Consider the following 18,721-nt stretch of genomic DNA (forward strand, 5'->3'; position numbering starts at 1 on the left):
GTCCAGAATATGTTGGCAAATGTTCTCAGAGATGTACAAACGATCTAGACGGCTACATGCGGTGGCGGTCAGGTACGTGTACTTTACCAGGGTAGGAAATTTTAGTTCCCAAGCATCCTTCAGCTGCAGAAGACGCACCAGGTCACGCAGTTCCCTACAGTAATTAAAGTTTGGCGATTGGTCTTTCCTGTGGATCACACAGTTAGAATCACCACAAATTGTCAACTGGGTTGGATTGCGGCGTGGCAAGTAGATGACGTCTTGTTTAAAGAAGTTAGCTCTTTCTGATTTTAGGGTCGTTCCAGATGGAGCATAAACATTGACGAGGGTGACGTCAAAAATTTGGCAAGCTATGCCTCTACTGGAGTCCAACATTTCGATATTGCTCACTGGGATTCCGTTCGTGAAAGAATGGCCGTACCTGTACCCCCGTCCGCCATGGTGTTTACGATTGTTGCAAATCCTGATACATGAAAACTTAAGATAGACACTTCCTGTAACAGAACTATATCAGCTTCGGACTCATAGATAAACTGTCCTAACTCTATTAATGTTCAGGGACAAAAACATATAAGCTTGACTCATGATCGTCAGAGACTTGTGGGTGATGGGAAGCGTAGGAAGCCCAGTCCATCTCACTGTCGGACTTCGAACCTACATCCGCAGCTTTTGCGCTGTTTTTGCGCAGTTTTTGCGCAGTGTTTGCGCTGAATTTACTTTTTGAGTTACTTCCAGTCACGGAGTCCTTTGGTTTAACTTTATTTTGCCGTAGAACAGTCGTCCGAAGTGTCATAGAAGACGACTGCCCTCGTACTGACAGTTTCTGCGTCTGGAGCTTGAATGTGAATTTGGCGGGTCGTAATTGAACCATCCGACACATGCGGGTCGTGTGTGAAGGCCCGTGACTCCGCGTCATCGGTTTGATGTTTTACGATCTGGTCACCGGAACCCCTACCGTCACTAGTACGGCGTCGTTTGTTACCGACAGATAATGCAACACCGGCGGCTAAGGGGTGTCTGGTCACGGGTTTCTGAGGTAAGGGTGGGAAGGTGCCGTTACCGAGATCGTTGTCCTGTGACACAGATGCACTTCGTTGGAAGTCAGTCACAGAAGGCGTCTGATTTTGAGTTAGGACATCAGCTAATGTTAATATCTGTCCTTGTTGCAGAGTGTTTCGAAGTACGACAAAGCGCCGTGGACAATCATCTCGTAAGTGGCCACTCGTGTTACAGGTAAAACAAGTGCCTACTTGTCCATCGTAAATAACATGAGCCTTATAACCACAAACCATGATATAGGATGGGATATTGACTTTAACGGTCATGTCAACTGAGCGAACCCCACTATAACATTCGAGTTTGTGACGGCTCGACCATTCTTCGTTTCTAATATGTCGGATGTCACCGTATTAGTCGAGGACATCTCTAAGAAAACAATTCTCAACCTCAGGTGGCAAATTGAACACTCGCACTTGTTTATAGTCAATGTCAGCGTTAGTTATTGAACCTGTACTCACCGACTGATCACGATGTCGGAACCCTGCTTTCCCACCAGTATTCACCAAAATTTTCTCCAGTTGTATCTGGTCTAAAAACGTCACAAAGAAACAGTATTCCGCCATGTCATAATATGCTGTGTGGACTTTGTCGGACGTGATGCCAATAATATCTACTATCCTGTCATGGTTTTCTGTAGAACTCGGTTGCACATTCGAGGACTCGGTTGCACATTCCTGGACGATTTCTCAAATGCAAAACACAGGGTATTCTTACGAGGTACACTGGGAGCCATAACTGCGCTATATGAACGGCCGAGACAGCTGTGAGTGAATTAAGAAGCTTGTGTACGACGGTAGTGAAGAAATACTTAGAATATCACAGGTCACAATCCACGAATTTCTATAAACATGGCTTGCGGCGCTACGACTACACGGAAGTACCGACACGTCCGGTCGCTGTCGCGTCCCAAGCGGAACTGCGAAACACTGTCAGCGCTTCTTCATCTTCGCTGCTGTGAAACACATTTCTTCGACTCAATAAGTGCTGAAAGCTCTTCAGGTATGCATCTTTTCTTGTTTTGATCCATTCCACATATTCCCAAAACACGAAAAGCAGAGAGCTTGCAGAAGAACAGATTCTTTTTCAAGGTATAGGAGATCAAGATGTGCTCGTAGTTCTTAAGGTATTCATTTTAGAGCCCATGTAAAACAGACATTTTTACTTCGAATGATCGTCCCTCCCATATCCCAGAATATTGATCGTTCCTCGTGGGACATCCTGTGAATTGCATATCTTCTGGTCTCGTAGGGCCACAAACGTCGATATTCTTTGTTATTGGGGAAATTATCTTCGGTCTTCTTATGTAAATGTAAAGGAGGTATACAAGAGGCATTAGGCGAATTTCGAGGCTAGCTAAAAACTGTTGGATCAGCTTCCTCGTTAAACACTGACACATCTAAGCACAGGTAGAGCTGGTTTTGTACTTTCAGAGCTACCAACAAGCAACCAATCAACCCAGAAGACTGATGACGACTTTAATACGTTTTGGCATAAATAAGTAACACATGTGATTTTGTAAGCGTGTTTCATGTTATTGACCACGGGTTGAGCATCGTTAACCTCTAAAATACGAGCGGTAAAGCCGACCTAAAGTGTGCTGTAATTTAAAGTATAATATCTCCGAATAACGAGCGGGGAAGTGGAAGTGATGGGGGAGAAGTATCGATTCATATAATTAAGCATTATCGTTGCGCCGAAAAAGTTTATGGCCCTCGTACCACGCGGAGCGTAATATAATCAACATTTTGGATTCTGGCAGAGAAGGGGAGGGTGGAAGTCTATTATTACCTATTTGAGGGTGAAAAAGTAATTAGCTCATCCTCAACGTCCAGTATTGTTAATTTTCTCCATAAATTGTGCTTTTTTTATCACTTTCATTTTATGTGTTATGAATGAATATGGGGAAACGAAGATAGATACCTATGCTGATACTTTCTTGTAGTATTACGTAATTGCAACACACCGTAACTTGATGATGCGAATCTGACTGACAGTACTTAATGCAGGATGTACAAACGAAAGGAGTGAGCAGAGGACAATTAAACAAGAAAATAATCGTAATAAGCATAGGTCCGGAAATCAGTGGTTCCCGCGATATGATGCACGCACAAGCGCAGTCTTGCCAATGTTACAATATTGTTAATGTCAACAGATACTATTATTGGCAATCACTGCAACTGAAGCGTTAACTACAAAGGAATAAACTTCTCTAGTTTGATTTTATCATCTTCCAGATATTTAGCTACTGGTATATAGACTATATTGAACGTTCAGTAAACAAAACGAAGGAGAAACATAGAAACGGATTGAAATTGCAGTGAGAACAAATGATAACTTTGATGTTTCCCGATGACGTTGTACTTATGTCAGAGACAGCTAATAACTTCGAAGAGCAGATGAATAGAACGGACAGTGTCTTGAAAGGAGGACAGATGAACATTAACAAAAGCAATATAAGGGTAAAGGAATGAGGAATGTAGTTGAATTAAAGCAGGCGATGCCGAGGGAATTGTAAATGAGACAACAAAAGAAGTCGATGAGTTATTTCATTTGAGCAGTAGCATAAAAACTGAAAAACAGTAAAATTGTTAATTATTAACATTTAATGTAAATTTAAGTGTTATGTGGTCTTCCTGCAATGTATTTGTATGTAGTTTATCCTTGTGCAGAAGCAGAAGGCGGATGGTAAACATTTCAGTAGTAAGAGGGTAACTTTCGAAACATGGCTACAGAAGAATGCTGACGACTATTTCAGGAAATAGAATAATGAGAAGGTACTAAATCTAACAGCAAAAATTTTTTTTGGCGCAACTTGACTAAAAGAAGAACTCGATTGATGGGACGCAGTCTGAGGCATCAAGGAAGAGTTAGCTTGGAAGGAATGAGAGGTGTAGGAATTGAAGAGGTGGTCCAGGTCGTCAGTACATTATGCGGATTTAGGTTGAAGTAGCCATTCACTGATGAAGAAGCTTGCACAGGACATATCAGTGCAGTGAGCTGCGTCAAACCAGTATTCAGACTGAAAACCGCAACAACAGAAACAACTAATACATGATCAATTATGCGAATAACATTACTTAAAATTGTGTCCAAGAAACGTTTCATGACAACATAAATTATGAAAAGGATGGAATTCCATTTTCCTGGAGACATATGACTCTCAACTTTTTGTACAATAACAGAAGCCAAAGTAATGGTTTAATCGTAGATAATGTTGAGACTCATATGTATGGAGGAAAGTGTAATTCCATCACATCAATGGATAACGGATGCCTGAGATCGAGCAGGATTTCCCCGCTTCGTACAAAGCTGCGTGCTATACCAAGGTCAGAGAACCTCAGCAATACTGCCTATTCAAGAAGGGGAAAATGGGCCGAATGTTAGAAGTTTGTGCTAGGGGGGGCACCGGACTGAGGTAGTCCATGCACCTGTTGCAGCCGGTTTGCAGGGTTGATGTAGTGGTTAGCACATTTGCCTTGTAAGCAGGAGACTCATATTGAAGTCCCGGCCATGACACAAATTTTGATTCGACACTTCAGCTTCAGCCCTTATCGTAGATAATTTATTAAATTCTCCTCGTTTTCAAATCTTACAACGGCTTCATTTTTTAATCTGACAGTCGTGTGAGTCGGCAGTTCGATTGGGGATGGACGAGCGGGACGAGAACACGCCGGGAACACTGGCGGCACGCATGCACTGCCGGATGAAAGGGCTGTAGTCGCGAGGGGCACAACCTCGTTGTCCACCGGACCTAGTAAGTTCAAGTTGAGTGCACCATAATTCAAGCAGTGAAACCTCCATCATTGTAAGATCTCGCCATTTGCTTGCGTGTTGCTGCTCGCAGTGTCGCCGAGACGAAGAGCAGCGAGTGGAGCGTTTGGGGAAGGCGAACGTAATTAGTCTTCCTCCACCTTTGATTATTAATTGTTGCATTCTATATGTTGTTATTTATAAAGTTTAACCAATGGTATTTTTCCTGCCTAGTGGTCGCTAACGTCCCAGTTACCTGCCCCGGGGCATAGTGTATGTTACGGCAGTGCACTTATCCTCGCCTTGCCGCTGCTGTCGGGTAAGGAGTGTAGTTCGACAGCTTCTTGGTTTGTGGGCCGGGTGGTGGATTTTTTTCCTACTCTGGTAGTAGTGGTTCCTTTCTGCTTCTGGATGCTTTAAACACCGGACTCTGAACACACAGTGCTGACCACTGGTTCTGGTGAGGGTGTGTTATTCCATCGTTGCATCGGTCACTGGATGTTAGATAGATTACGTTGGTTCTGAGCACTATGGGACTTGATAGATAGATTAGGCAAATGATTACTGGTCATGTGTTTAAACTTCCACTAGCCTGAGTTACCATCTCGTGAAGTGAATGAAACTCTTGGCTGCCTGTCTCATCGCTTGCAAAGTTTTGAGGGACTTTCCCAAATCGATCCTTGGAGCAACATCTGCGCCACCCCCCTCCTCCCCCACCCCCTTGGTTTGGTCAGATTTGATGATTGTTTTTTTTAAAAAAAATATTTTAATAACTGTAATTTCAAGTTTGAAGGTGTTTAACTGGTTCTTAAAAGATTGCTATTCAGGCCTTCAGCTGTGAAACAGTTTTAAAATTATTACTATTGGGGCCTTCAGCCGAGAAATATTTTGAATTTCTTGTCATTAAGGCCTTAAGCCGTGGACGTTACTTGTCTTAAAATTTTAATTAGACATTTGTATACTAGCAGAGAGTTTTTCATGATTATTCTTAAAAAATATTTTAGTAACTGTAATTACAGGTTGATGTAGTTTAACTGGTTCTTAAGATGGTTATTCAGGCCTTCAGCCATGAAACAATTCTTAAATTATCCCTATGGGGGCCTTCAGCCGAGAAACAGTTTTGAATTTGTTGTTATAAGGCCTTCAGCCGTGGAACACTTCTTCATTTATTGTCACCTTTTATTTGTTGTTGTTTCCAAACAAAGTGTACGTGATTGAAAAATAAAGTAACCCACAGTAACTGATTACGGCCCCATCCACAATCGTAACCCAGTCCTGCCTTCCTTGGTACAAGGTCTCAATATTCTACATTATATTCTTCATGTCTTCATGTTCGCAGCCCTCTGCCGTTTAATTCTCCCGAATTCAGAGTGTAACACGGTGGTGAGTAATGTAACTGTGTCACTGCGTGAGAAACAGGGTGCTCTAATCGAGTTTCGAATTCTAGGAGTTCGTCCACACGTATAGCACCCTCTGCTTCAGCATGTCAATGCCAGCCACGCACCAGCCCTGCGACATCAGCAACATTGCCACGCCTTGAAATCACTGCCATCCCAACTTGGCCCCTTCCGATTTTCAGCTGCGTCCAAAACTTAAAAAACATCTCTGACGACTTCAATTTGGTATCATGAAGCAGTGCAAACAGATGTGAGATTGCCACTCCCTCTCTCAACAGGGACGGTATCAACAAACTGGCCAGAGTAATTTTTCTTCTGCAGCAGCCTGGTCTATTGATAATTCAGCTGCGTGTAGACATGAAGAATAAGGATGTAGAATGTTAATAATGTTTGTTTCCTTTAAAAAGCTTTAAGAGTTTTCATATGGAAAATTCGTAGGCATTAGTTTTCAGCACGGGTGCCTAATAGCTGTGTACATAAAAATATCAGTCAAAATATATTCAGGAAAGATATGCCCTTATTATCTGCATCTGAAAGTGGGAGACGAAATATTTGTCGCTCCGGTCGCTGGTTCGAATCCTGCCTCGGGCATGGATGTGTGTGATGTCCTTAGGTTAGTTAGGTTTAATTAGTTCTAAGTTCTAGGCAACTGATGACCTCAGAAGTTAAGTCGCATAGTGCTCAGAACCATTTTGAAATATTTGTGGACACAATGAATATGTCATTATTATGATGGAAGGTACTTTATACTGCTAGCAATGGTATAATCAGTTAAGGTAAGATTAGTGTACGCCATGTTTCTACTCTAGTTCTATATACTAGCTGTAGTCACTGGATGGCCAAGGGGTGTGGTGCTTCACGATAGTACGCTTACTAGGCAATTCCTGCAGTAAAGTTACAACCACCCTCCTCTAACCCCTCCCTCTCCCTTCCCACCCCCCTCTTTCTCTAACCGCGCGCATTTATGTATGTGTTTGGGGGGGAGGGGGGGGGCATTCACACAACGGTTCTGCTACACTACCATGACGTTCAGTACAATTTGCCAAGTAACAAAGCTTCAGGTATGTTACATTCGCTTGGAACACTGCAGTCCCTAAGAAGCGATTTTTACATCGGCAGTACAGAGTGCCGCATGGAGACACCTGTGCGTGAAGTGAGGATAGCTGTTGGGAGCCTGTGAAGCGTCAAAATAATTAGATTTCAGTTATTTATTATCATTGTTTACAAGTCGTCGTTCCTCCGCAGCAGCTTCGGCTGTTTCAAGTTCAGCTGCGTGTTGGATTCTAGATGACGTCTGTCGAGTCAGCGTTTGCACGCCCAGGAGGTGATATCACCGACCCTGGTGGCACGGCGGCTGCCGGCGAACGGGGCGGCGGCTGCGCAGCGTGAGATGGTTCTCTCGCTGGCTGCTGGAGAGTACTCGGGCCCACTTCCAATTCTACAGTGACGCTTGATGATCCATCCGCGATGTACCTGGTATCGTCAGTCGTGTGGTTGGTTAATCTCCTCCCTACCCCTCTTGGGTTTCAGCACCCGAAGGTGCCTGGGTCTTCAACAGGCCATGCTACTGGCTTCCACATTGAAATCCGGAATTGGCAGAACTCCGCACTTTGGTATTGTCGCAAGACAGCCATTATCTCCATCAGTAGGTGGTATACGACAAGCAGCATGAAGTTCATCTGGTGAAGGCAATCCTGTTGAGTACACCATCGGCTAGTTCGCAAATTGTACTGAAGCGCCTAGGACATAGTACTACAGTACCGTAATCAAGGAATCGAGTGCTTTTTCTGTGAATGCCATTGATCCCAGTGATCATGTCATGACAAGAGCTGGAGTGCTGGAGTACTTATAGGGGGGCTATGACGCAAAGCTCGACTCATAACAACCGTATGTGTCCTCTTTATTCTGCTACATTCACTTAACAGGCTGCTAACTGCTGTATCGGTGCCTCGCTACGTGCTCTTGTCAATTAGACACAGTTTCCTGCCGCATGCCTTACGAGCTAACAAATATGTCTCTCCTCCTTTGGTTTTTCCTTCCTCTTTTCTGTGGAAGGCTTATTCCTTACTCAGCAGACAGTAGTCGACCCGACCCACTTGCGACATAATGGCTCGTTTTCTGCCCCCACCTCTGTCTCTGGTATTACTTGAATTTGCCTGAGGTAATGTGAGTTATAATGAATTTTTCTGATTTCTACCCGTTACTATTCTGAGCCGAACAGCAGTTCCTCATGCGTTTCATTTCTACCGGTACATTCGGCAACCACTGTTTTCATTTGGATGTTAACTATGAGAAGGAACTGTAATGATGTGACGACTAACGATTATGCAGAATTAACTATCACTCTGTAGAAGGGTGTGCTTCGATATGTAACTTCCTGGCAGGTTACACAAATACGTAGCGGACCATGACTCGAACTTGTGGTGCTTGCCTTCCGCAGGAAAGTGCTCTACCGATTGACACACCACCCGTTTCCATAGCATTAGGTAGGAGCTGAGATATTGGTGCAAGTGAATCTATGGGGGCCCATCGCGAGTCGCCCTTTGATACATTAGTCTGTAGAGCACTTGCCCACGGAAGGCAAGGAGCACAGTTTAGTGTCCCGATCCCACGCCTAGCTGCAACCTGTCAGAAAGTTTGAATATAATTATCATCGCACAGGCACCGCGTGGACGAGATACGTATGAAATCTAGGTCATTGACCCAGCGCAGTTTCGATCCGCTACCCACTGTTTACTTGACAAACGATGTGAACTTCCGTCTACTGATGTTTCGACGGATAAGACATTTATCGAGACTGGCTATAAGCATTTTTGTATTTGGTAGCTGCTCGACAAACTTGTTTCGATATCTTCAATTGTCCTGGATTATTAACTAAGAGATCGTTTTGCCGTGCCATGTAAGAAAAGAACAAAGATGTACCACATACACATTCTAACACGACTGATACGGGAAAGAAAGGAAATATCGTGAAAGTAAGTGACACAAACCGCGGAACAAAAGAGTCGAAGCATTTCAAATGAAATGTTACAGACAGATGTTGGAAAACAAGTGGGCTGGTAACGTAATAAGTGGGGAATTTCTCTGCAGAAGCAGCGAGGTAAGGAACACTTGGGAAACATCGACTAGATGAGGGGACAAGTGTGATAGGACATATGTTAAGGCATCAGAAACTGACGTCCGTGGTTCTAATGGGATCCATAGATAGCAAGAATAGAAGAAGAGGATGGGAATGGAATAAATTTATCTCGGACAAATAACCGAGGACTTTGCGTCAAGTGCCACTCTGTCGAGGAAATCGTACACATTGGTCTTCTTCTATTTCCTTCATACTTATTGAAGAATTTGAATGTGATTGCTCAGACATCAGTTTCTAAAGCAACTTCATGGAATTCTCAAAAATGTCTATAAAACCGAAGATTAGAAGTTTCCTGAGTGTGTTTGTGCATAAAACGCTTATTTCTAATCAACATACTTACATGGTATCCAAATGCGTAGCACAAAAATTTTGTAACTGCCTAGGCGATTGTTGAAGTCTTGCTAGTAGTAACAGATTAATTACTTTTATTTAAATGCCGTATTTTTTAACAAATGGAAATCTTGATGAAAATATACTGAGAAGCAACTTCTAACAAAAATGATATACTGAACCAGTTACATACATTTCTTTATTTCCAATTAAAATATTTGTTTCAAATGTTAGTTGTGAAAAATATTAATCGTAAATAGTTGCCGAGTGATGGGAGAGGGGCGATAAATTCTCTTTATTAATGATTTATTTTGAAAAATGTTTTATGTGTAATAAAGTGGAAGAGTGGGAACAGTGGGCCCAATCTTACAGAGTCCATAACCTACTGTGGCCGAGCAGAAACAAGAAAATTTACACAATTTATTGGTCGGTCTTAGCACTGTGTATATTCTCGGCTAAAGTGTTTATGTTTATGTCAGGATAGGACTACTGCAGTTAACAGTAATATTTTAAAAGACTAAGGAAGTTATTTCTAGCAGTACACTTCCTGTAATGTTATTTGAAGAATATGTAGTAGGTTGTCGATTCAATCGTCAGTCATTTCATTTACGAAACAAACGAAAGTGAAGTGAGACGATTTTATTTTCACTAAATTTGCAGAATGTGAGAATTTTTTTTAAATTGCTGCCAGTAACTCACACAATCACTTATTCCTTGCATTATAACTTAGTATTGTTTGGAGCTTAGCGAGACATGGAGAGGCGAAACATTAACAGAGGGAGTGTATGTCTTATAGGGATTCCGACAGCACTACCTTAATGAGATTTTCACTCTTCAGCGGAGTGTGCGCCTGTATGAAACTTCCTGGCAGATTAAAACTGTGTGCCGGACCGAGACTCGAACTCGAGACCTTTGCCTTTCGCGGGCAAATGCTCATTCTGGAAACATCCCACAGGTTGTGGCTAAGCCATGTCTCCACAATATCCTTTCTTTCAGGAGTACTAGTTCTGCAAGGTTCGCAGGAGGGCTTCTGTAAAGTTTGGAACGTAGGAGACGAGGTACCAGCAGAAGTAAAGCTGTGAGGACGGGGCGTGAGTCGTGCTTGGGTATCTCAGCTGGTAAAGCACTTGCCCGAGAAAGGCAAAGGTCCCGAGTTCGAGTCTCGGTCCAGCACACAGATTTAATCTGGAAGGAAGTTTCAGTACTACCTTGGTTCGCTGCCAGACCACTTGGAGCGCTGCAAGTTTATTAATCAACCATCTCTGTTTCTCATTTGGTGATTTAAAATCCTCCATATTTGTTTTGGTTTTCTCCAAAACAGAAGTAGATTTCATAGCAAATCATTCCTGACTATGACTTAGTGATTCTTTAAAATCCAATGTGAATATGTTGCTCTTATTCTGCATGATTTTTGCACGTTTCGTTACAATTGGTCGCAGTCAATGATTACATATTTGGTTTCGTCGCTTGATTTTCTGTGGGCATTTGTTCCTGCCTACGAATACGAGGGTGAACAGCTCAATTTAAATGTGTGGTAAGTAAAATATCTTATTTTACTTCATTTTTGTTCACATCCGTTTTGCATACTTTCTCGCATTTAATATAGATTAACAATCGAGTAGCTTTTTACAGAATTGGTGGGCAGCTTCATTATACCTTGTATTTATTAAAGCTTGTATGTGTTAATAACATTAACCACATTTGTCTAACTACTGTCGCATTTCTATCATTTTCGTAGAAGGATTCCTCAGTTAGTAGTATTGCAAAGCACACTCAGTGCCAAGAAGCATCACCATTCAAAACAAAAAACATACTCATTCCGTGGCAAGTTGTAATATGCTTGATTCCCAGTTATGTGAAAACTGCAAACATTCTCAGTTAAATGTGAGAAACAACGAAATATAAATGTGAACTAAAACGAAGTAGATTGCGAAAGATATACTTACAATGCATTTAAATCAAACAATTGACCCACGGATTAGTAAGCAGGAACAAATGTAATCAAGCTCTCAGAACTCTATGCACGAAACCAGCTTCTGCTGTATACAAAATATAAACAAATGGAGCATGAGCTATATATTCACAGTGCTATAGAATGAGTGCAACACACAAGAAGTCGTAGTCAGGAACTCAATGCAATGAAACCAATTGCTCTGTCTGTCATGTCAGATGATTTACAGGCCTTAGCATGTGCTAAGTAACAATTATTTCCACTTGAAAATGGCCAAACCGTCGAAACTGCTGTATTGAATTTCACAAGCAAATAATTTTAGTGTCAATACGCGACCACAATGACGTTACAAAATTTTACATGACTGTGAACCCTAGCTGAAGGGAGTCGGTCTTAGTTTTAAACTGCTGTTTTACGAATACATTACTTCGCCAGGTCACTAAAGCTTCTGTTATTCAAAGTTCACTGCCAAGCCGCTAGAATCGCTGCTGTTGTTCTCTACTTGCGTTTGTGTTTGCACTTCTTATATTTTGGTGATATGTGATTATTAATGTTCAGTATTAACAGCAGTCAGATGCCTATTCTTCGGCTCCGGTAAATTTTATGATGGTAAATTAATATTTCCGGGAAATTTTTATTTTAGGATCTTTACAGCATTTGTTCATCTGAGGGAAACTACCAAATGTTGAACGTTTGAGCTCGGTATTCAATCTTCAATTGATTTTTAGAACACGGAGTTGCCACAATAACATCTTTTTGTTTTTAATTACTAATCATATGAAGACGAATATTCATGTGAAAGTGAAATATGGTACAAAAACTGCGCATCATGAAATAGAAAATGAAATACATATTTATTCTGTAGATAGAAGGGAATGTTGTACGTGAGTTTTTTTTAAACACTAATTTATTTCGCATGTGAGCATCGAATTGTATTGTTTCTCATGTAACCAGTAATTTAATACGTGTTTATGTTATTTTTATTAAGAAATTACACTTCACTCTTTTTCATTTCCATTTGATAATGAATTTAGCATTTTGAATAAAAGTGAAGATGTTTGCTCTTAACGAGAATTAAACCACTGACTTCATAACTACAAAACTTGTGTGCTATAACTTTAAAAAAAATTGAATTCAACCACAGGTATTAGAAAATTTTTACATTGAATTGAAATATAACATCTAAATAAGATGTACAAACGGTAAAAATTTTTCTCGTTTCAATTTACTGTTGAGAATATTTTGTTTCTCATTCATCATATGTTATTCAAAGTCATTCATATGCTCTCCTCCCGCGGTGAAGACATAGTTTGTAAAACAGTATATGAACCATGCGAGCGTTCTAGTCTTCCTGCTGATTTAAATTTTATCCGTTTCGGTAGACCGTCAGTTGTGTTCGGTGTATGGCGGTGTCAACAGGTCCACGGTACTGGCAGTATGGGTAACTAGCCAGGTTTATTATGTTGCGTCGCGCAACTGTCAGAAGTAACCCATTAACAATATGTAAGCTGCAAAGTCAAACTTCGAATGTGTTAGCAAATTTAGACCAGACCGTCACTCAGTTCACGTCTTTGTCTTTCATGTAGTTTACCCAAAGGCTTCAGTTATTTTACTTGCTGTATAGACTATTACATTGGGAGTCATTTCTTAAACATATGCTGCAGTTTACTAAGCGCAGTTTATATTTACTGGTATACTCTAGCCACATTACTTTCTTTGTCATCGTCTAGTCTCTAGGTCTGTTCCGTATTCTAAACATCCAGCCTTCTTTTCTTGGTCTTGCTGTCAGTCGTCTACCTTAAAGGTCTGAAATTTAACGCTTGTTTTGGTAGTCTTCAATCTGGCATTCTTTGTAAATTTTCTACCCATCTTTGTTCATTATACTTGATCTTCTCATTTATAGCATGTATCGAAAGCTATGTTCTTATGTGTTCGTTTCTTAATCTCTCCGTATGTTGTACAGCCCTGAACTTCTCTTAGAAATTTCAGTTCTGATACTTGGCTTCTACTTTGATGCCTTTTATTAATTGTCCAAGCAAACAGCAGTGTGGAGGTGCCCATTACCTTATAAATGTTGATTTTTGTGTCTTATCTCACTTTATTTCTCAATGGTCCATTAATTGTTCCGCATATAATTTGATAGTTCTGCACTCTGCTGTCAATATCGAGTTCATTCTGGTAGCTTATAGCATTTCTCAAGTAGCTAAAGTCACTAATTTGTTCAGTGGTCTTGATTCATATGATGATCATAGTCCTCAGCGGTTTTGTCCCTTTGGAAGCCATCACTTTTGTTTCTGTAATGATTATTTTCATATTACATTCTTTTGAAATTAGGTTTAGTCAACAGATGGATCTTTGCAGCGAAGTCTCGCAATCATATGCATCTGCGAATTCGTCTGCAAAAAGCATCGTATTAAATATGTGTCATGATATAATCTCAAGCACAGATCAATCTGTTGCTTCCAGTTTTCAAATTTATCGTCAATATATATATATATATATATATATATATATATATATATATATATATATATATATATATATTAAAAAGCTTGGGGCATAAGTTATGCCCTTGTCTAACCACTTGATTTATTGGTAGGTCACCTGACAAAGCATAGTTAGTCCTTATTCTCACATTTGTATCTCTATATAGGCTTTCTACACCCTTCATTATTTGTCGAGGATATCTATTCCTGCGTAATATGTTCCACAAGATTTTCCTCTCTAAATGTTCGAAGCCTTTCTGTAAGTTTATGAATGCAAAGTGTATTCCCGTATTGAAATCTCTTTCTTTTTCTATAATTTGTGTATGAAAATATTATCAATGCATGGCCTCGCCGTTGTGAAACCATTTTGTTCTTCGAATACCAGATTTGAGCAATAATTTTTAAACGTTGATTTATGACCTTGACGTAAATGTTATACATGGCGTCCACTAATTTTATACAACCATAATCATTGCATTCATTTCGTTTATCTTTCTTAGTGATTGATATGATATCTGCAGCCGTCCATAGTTTTGGGATTTGGCGCCTTTCTCAACACGTACAGTATAAATGGATAACTCTAAGTTTTAAAAATAATCCGTCGCATTTAAGTAGCACTTCACTTATGCCGTCTGGTCCTATTGATTCCGGTTTTTTTGCTTTTTTCATAATCATGTAGTTCTTGGATCCTTATGAGATCGCCGTCATAAGTTTTACCAATCTCAGGCGGATCTTCTTCTTTTCATTCCACCAGAGCTGTTCGCACATCTTCATCCACATTCAAATTGCGCATGCCACCGTACAGTACGCGGTGGAGGATAGCTTGTACCACAACTAATCGTTTCCTTTGCTGTTCCACTAGCAGATACAGCGAGGCAAAAACGACCGCCTATATGCCTCAGAATGAGCCCTTATTTCTCGTATCTTATCTTCGCGGTCCCTAAACGAAATGCATGTAGGCAGCAATAGGATCGTTCTGCAGTCAGCTTCAAATTACGGTTCTCTAAATTTTATCAGTTGCGTTCTTCGAAATGAATGTCTTTTTCCCCTCCAGGGATTCCTACTTGAGCTCCGTAACTCTAGCATGATGATCAAACCTACCGATAACAACAACTGTAGCAACTCGCCTCTGAATTACTCCGATGCAGTACTCAGAATAGGCCGCACTAGCGTCCTACATGCAGTTTCCTTTAAAGAAGAATTATACTTTCCCAAAATTCTCCCAATAAACCGAAGTCGGCCATTCGCCCTCCCTATCATAATCCTCACACTCTTGCAGAATTTCATATCGCTTCGCATCGCTACGCCCAGATATTTAAACGACCTGAGTGTGGCTAGCAGGACACTGCTAATGCTGTATCTTGGCTTTATGGGTCTGTTTTGCCTACCCATCCGCGTTAAGTTACGGTTTATACATTAAGATTCAGTTGCCATTCATCACACCAACTAGAAGTTTCGTCACCTTTTATTATCTTACAGTCACTTACCATCGACACTTTCCTGTAAACTACAGCATCATCAGCGAACAACCGCAGATTGCTGCCTCCCCTCCCCCCCCCCCCCCCCACCCCCCCGCTCTCTCTGTCTGCCAGATCATTTATTTATATAGGAAATTCCAACGGTCCTATCACACTTCCCTCGGGCACTCCTGATGTTACCTCTGTCTCCTATGAACACTCGCCGTCGAGGACAATATACTGGGTTCTATTACTTAAGAAGTCTTCGAACCAATCACATATCTAGATGCCTAGACCCTATGCACGTATCTTCGTTAACAGTCTGCAGTGGGGTACGGTGTCCAAAGCTTTTCGAATATCTAGAAATCTGGAATCTGCCTGTTGGCCTTGATGCACGTTCGCAGTACATCATCTGAGAAAAGAGCAAGCTGAATTTCGCACGGTCGGTGCTTTCTAAAGCAGTGCTGATTCGAGAACATGAGTTGTTCGGTCTCTAGGAAATTTATTCCATTCGAACTCAGAATATGCTCAACAGTTCTGTAGAAAACGATGTTAAGGATAATGGTCTGTAATTTTGCGGGTTAGTTCTATTACCTTCTTATCCACGTGAGTCACGTGAGCTTTTTTCCAGTCGCTTGGCACCTTGTGCTGGTCCAGAGATTAGCGATAAATGAAAACTAACTAAGGGGCCAATCACGTAGAGTTTGTAAAGCCGAATTGCGATTCCATCCGGACCTGGCGACTTATTTATTTTCAACTCTTTTAGTTGTTTCCCTGTGCCAGAGATCCTTATTACTATATCATCATTCGGGACTTTGTACGATGGTCAGACGACGGTACGTTTGTACGATTCTCCTGCGTGAACAATTTCTTAAACGTGGAATTTAAAACTCCGGCCTTCCTTTACCTCTCTTCTACTGCCAAACCAGACTGGTCAACTAGTGACCCGATGGAAGCCTTTAACCGCTTAGCGATTTTTCATCGGATCAGATTATTTTCGGGTTCTCCGCCATGTCTTTAGCCAAGGTATGGCGGTGGTATCTGTTGTAAGCTTCACGGTAATATCTTTCCACAGACGGACGAATCTCCACTAATCGTTGCCTGTCGTTATTTATGTGTTCTCTTTTGAACCTAGAGTGCAACAGCCTTTTCTTCCTCAGCATTTTCGGAATTTTGTTAGTAAACCATGTTGGGTCTTTTCCGTCCATAATCCATTTACTAGGCGCACACTTGACCAGAGCACGATTTACATTCTGTTTAAACTTGCCCATAATTCCCCTATGTCCATCATTTTGGAACTAAATGTTTGCAGTTCATTGTCCAAGTGAGACACTAACAACAGCTTATCCGCTCTTTCTAGAAGAAACACTCTCCTAGCCCTCTTGACTGATTTCTTAACTTTCGTATCCATACTCGCTGTGATGACATCGTGATCACTAATCCCCGTCTCTATACTGTCACCATCGATAAGATCCGGCCGGCTTATAGCTACAAGGTCCAAGATACTTCCATTGAGTGTGGGCTGTCGAACTAGTTGCTCAAGACAGTTTTCAGGAAACGTGCTCAAAAGTACTTCACATGACTGGCCGTCTGCATCCTCTCCAATGAATCCATACATGTCCCAGTCTGTACAAGTATATTAAATTCACCACCAACTACTACTCGTGATCTGTGTATTTGTGGACAAATGACCTTAGACTTTATATGAATGACTCTAGAACCGTTACAATGGAAGCGGGTGGTCCGTAAATGCATTCAACAATTTACTTGGTTTCACCTAGATGTGTTATGATTGAGTAGATAACTTCGCCATCACACTCAATTTAAACCTCAGAAGGGACAATATTTTTCTCGACTGCAGCGAACAACCCCCTCCTAAGGCGTCTAAACAGACCGATCAACATTCCTAGAGTCGCTAAATGTCTCAGAGCGTTTTACTTCGGGTTTTAGCCAGCTCTCAGTCACAAGAATAATGTGCAATTAATTTATATTCTGGTATTATACGGATGTGTGTCGTCTCTGAAGTATATTTTTTGCCGTGATACCCCAGAGACCGTCTGGTAATTTAAGGGCATTTATGAGATTTTTCACTACAAGGGCAGAACATTTTCCCTCACAATGTGTTCAGGTTAGACTGTCAGCTGATCCCTGGCCACCTACTGCGTAGGTACTTTTTGATCTAAGCGATACATTTTGTATTGGTGGGTATTATTTTTGCAACATCTACATTATGGATATGGCCAGTATGTTTACACATTCGATCCTTTTAATACTGTTAAATTTTCTTTAACTATTTGTTGTCTGGACACCTCTTACTTTTTCTACCATTCCACCTACTAAGCTACCAGCGACTTCATTGGTAAAATAGAAATGTTTTGCTCGCCATAGTACTCGGAAATCTAACTTTTCAAGACACTTATTTCACACTTTTTCAGAACTGCGTTGCTTTGTTTCAAGGAACTGATGTCCGGCCACTCGCCTAGGAATGGTAATCGAAGTGGCCGGAAAGGTCCGCAGCGTCCCATTACGAGAAGAAGATGTTCGGTACAGGACAGGTAACTGGGGCAGGCGGCATCAAACAACACCGAAGACTAATGCCCCAATCATTTCATGCGACTCAGTACTACAGAGCAGAGTAGCAGAATCTATTCTCCGTAAGCCATTTTATAACGGAATATTTGCCAGCGTTGACACGTAATAGGAAATCAATCGACCGATGAATAACGGGGATTTTGGCACTGTTGATAACTTCAAGCTACTGCTTTCAGTGTGGTCTTTTTTAAACTGTGGAAACGGAAGTCGCGTATACCTCAGGTTCAGCGGCCTATTCGCATTCCGGCAGCGACGTGTATCCAGAGAGCTATTGATTCCAGTGGCTCGTTCGCGGTTCCTCCTCCGCTCATCCCTTTTTTTTTTTTTCGTTCCTCTCCTCCTCGTGGCGATGGGTGCATTCCCATCGGTGCAATGTGTCAGCCGGCGGCGAGCCAAGGAGGCTCGTAATGGGATTTCCAATCTACTTTAATGAGAGTCTTTCCTTTGGGATGGTGGTCGATGTTCAACACTTTTTCAAGAGGAGGGCTTTTATCCGGCGGAGTTTGGAATGAACGGATTTTCCCGGGGCGACAGGCAGAGGGGGTGCAAGCAGCTCGGGA

This window comes from Schistocerca serialis, chromosome 2 (assembly GCF_023864345.2).
Source record: "Schistocerca serialis cubense isolate TAMUIC-IGC-003099 chromosome 2, iqSchSeri2.2, whole genome shotgun sequence".
Lineage (NCBI taxonomy): Eukaryota > Metazoa > Arthropoda > Insecta > Orthoptera > Acrididae > Schistocerca > Schistocerca serialis.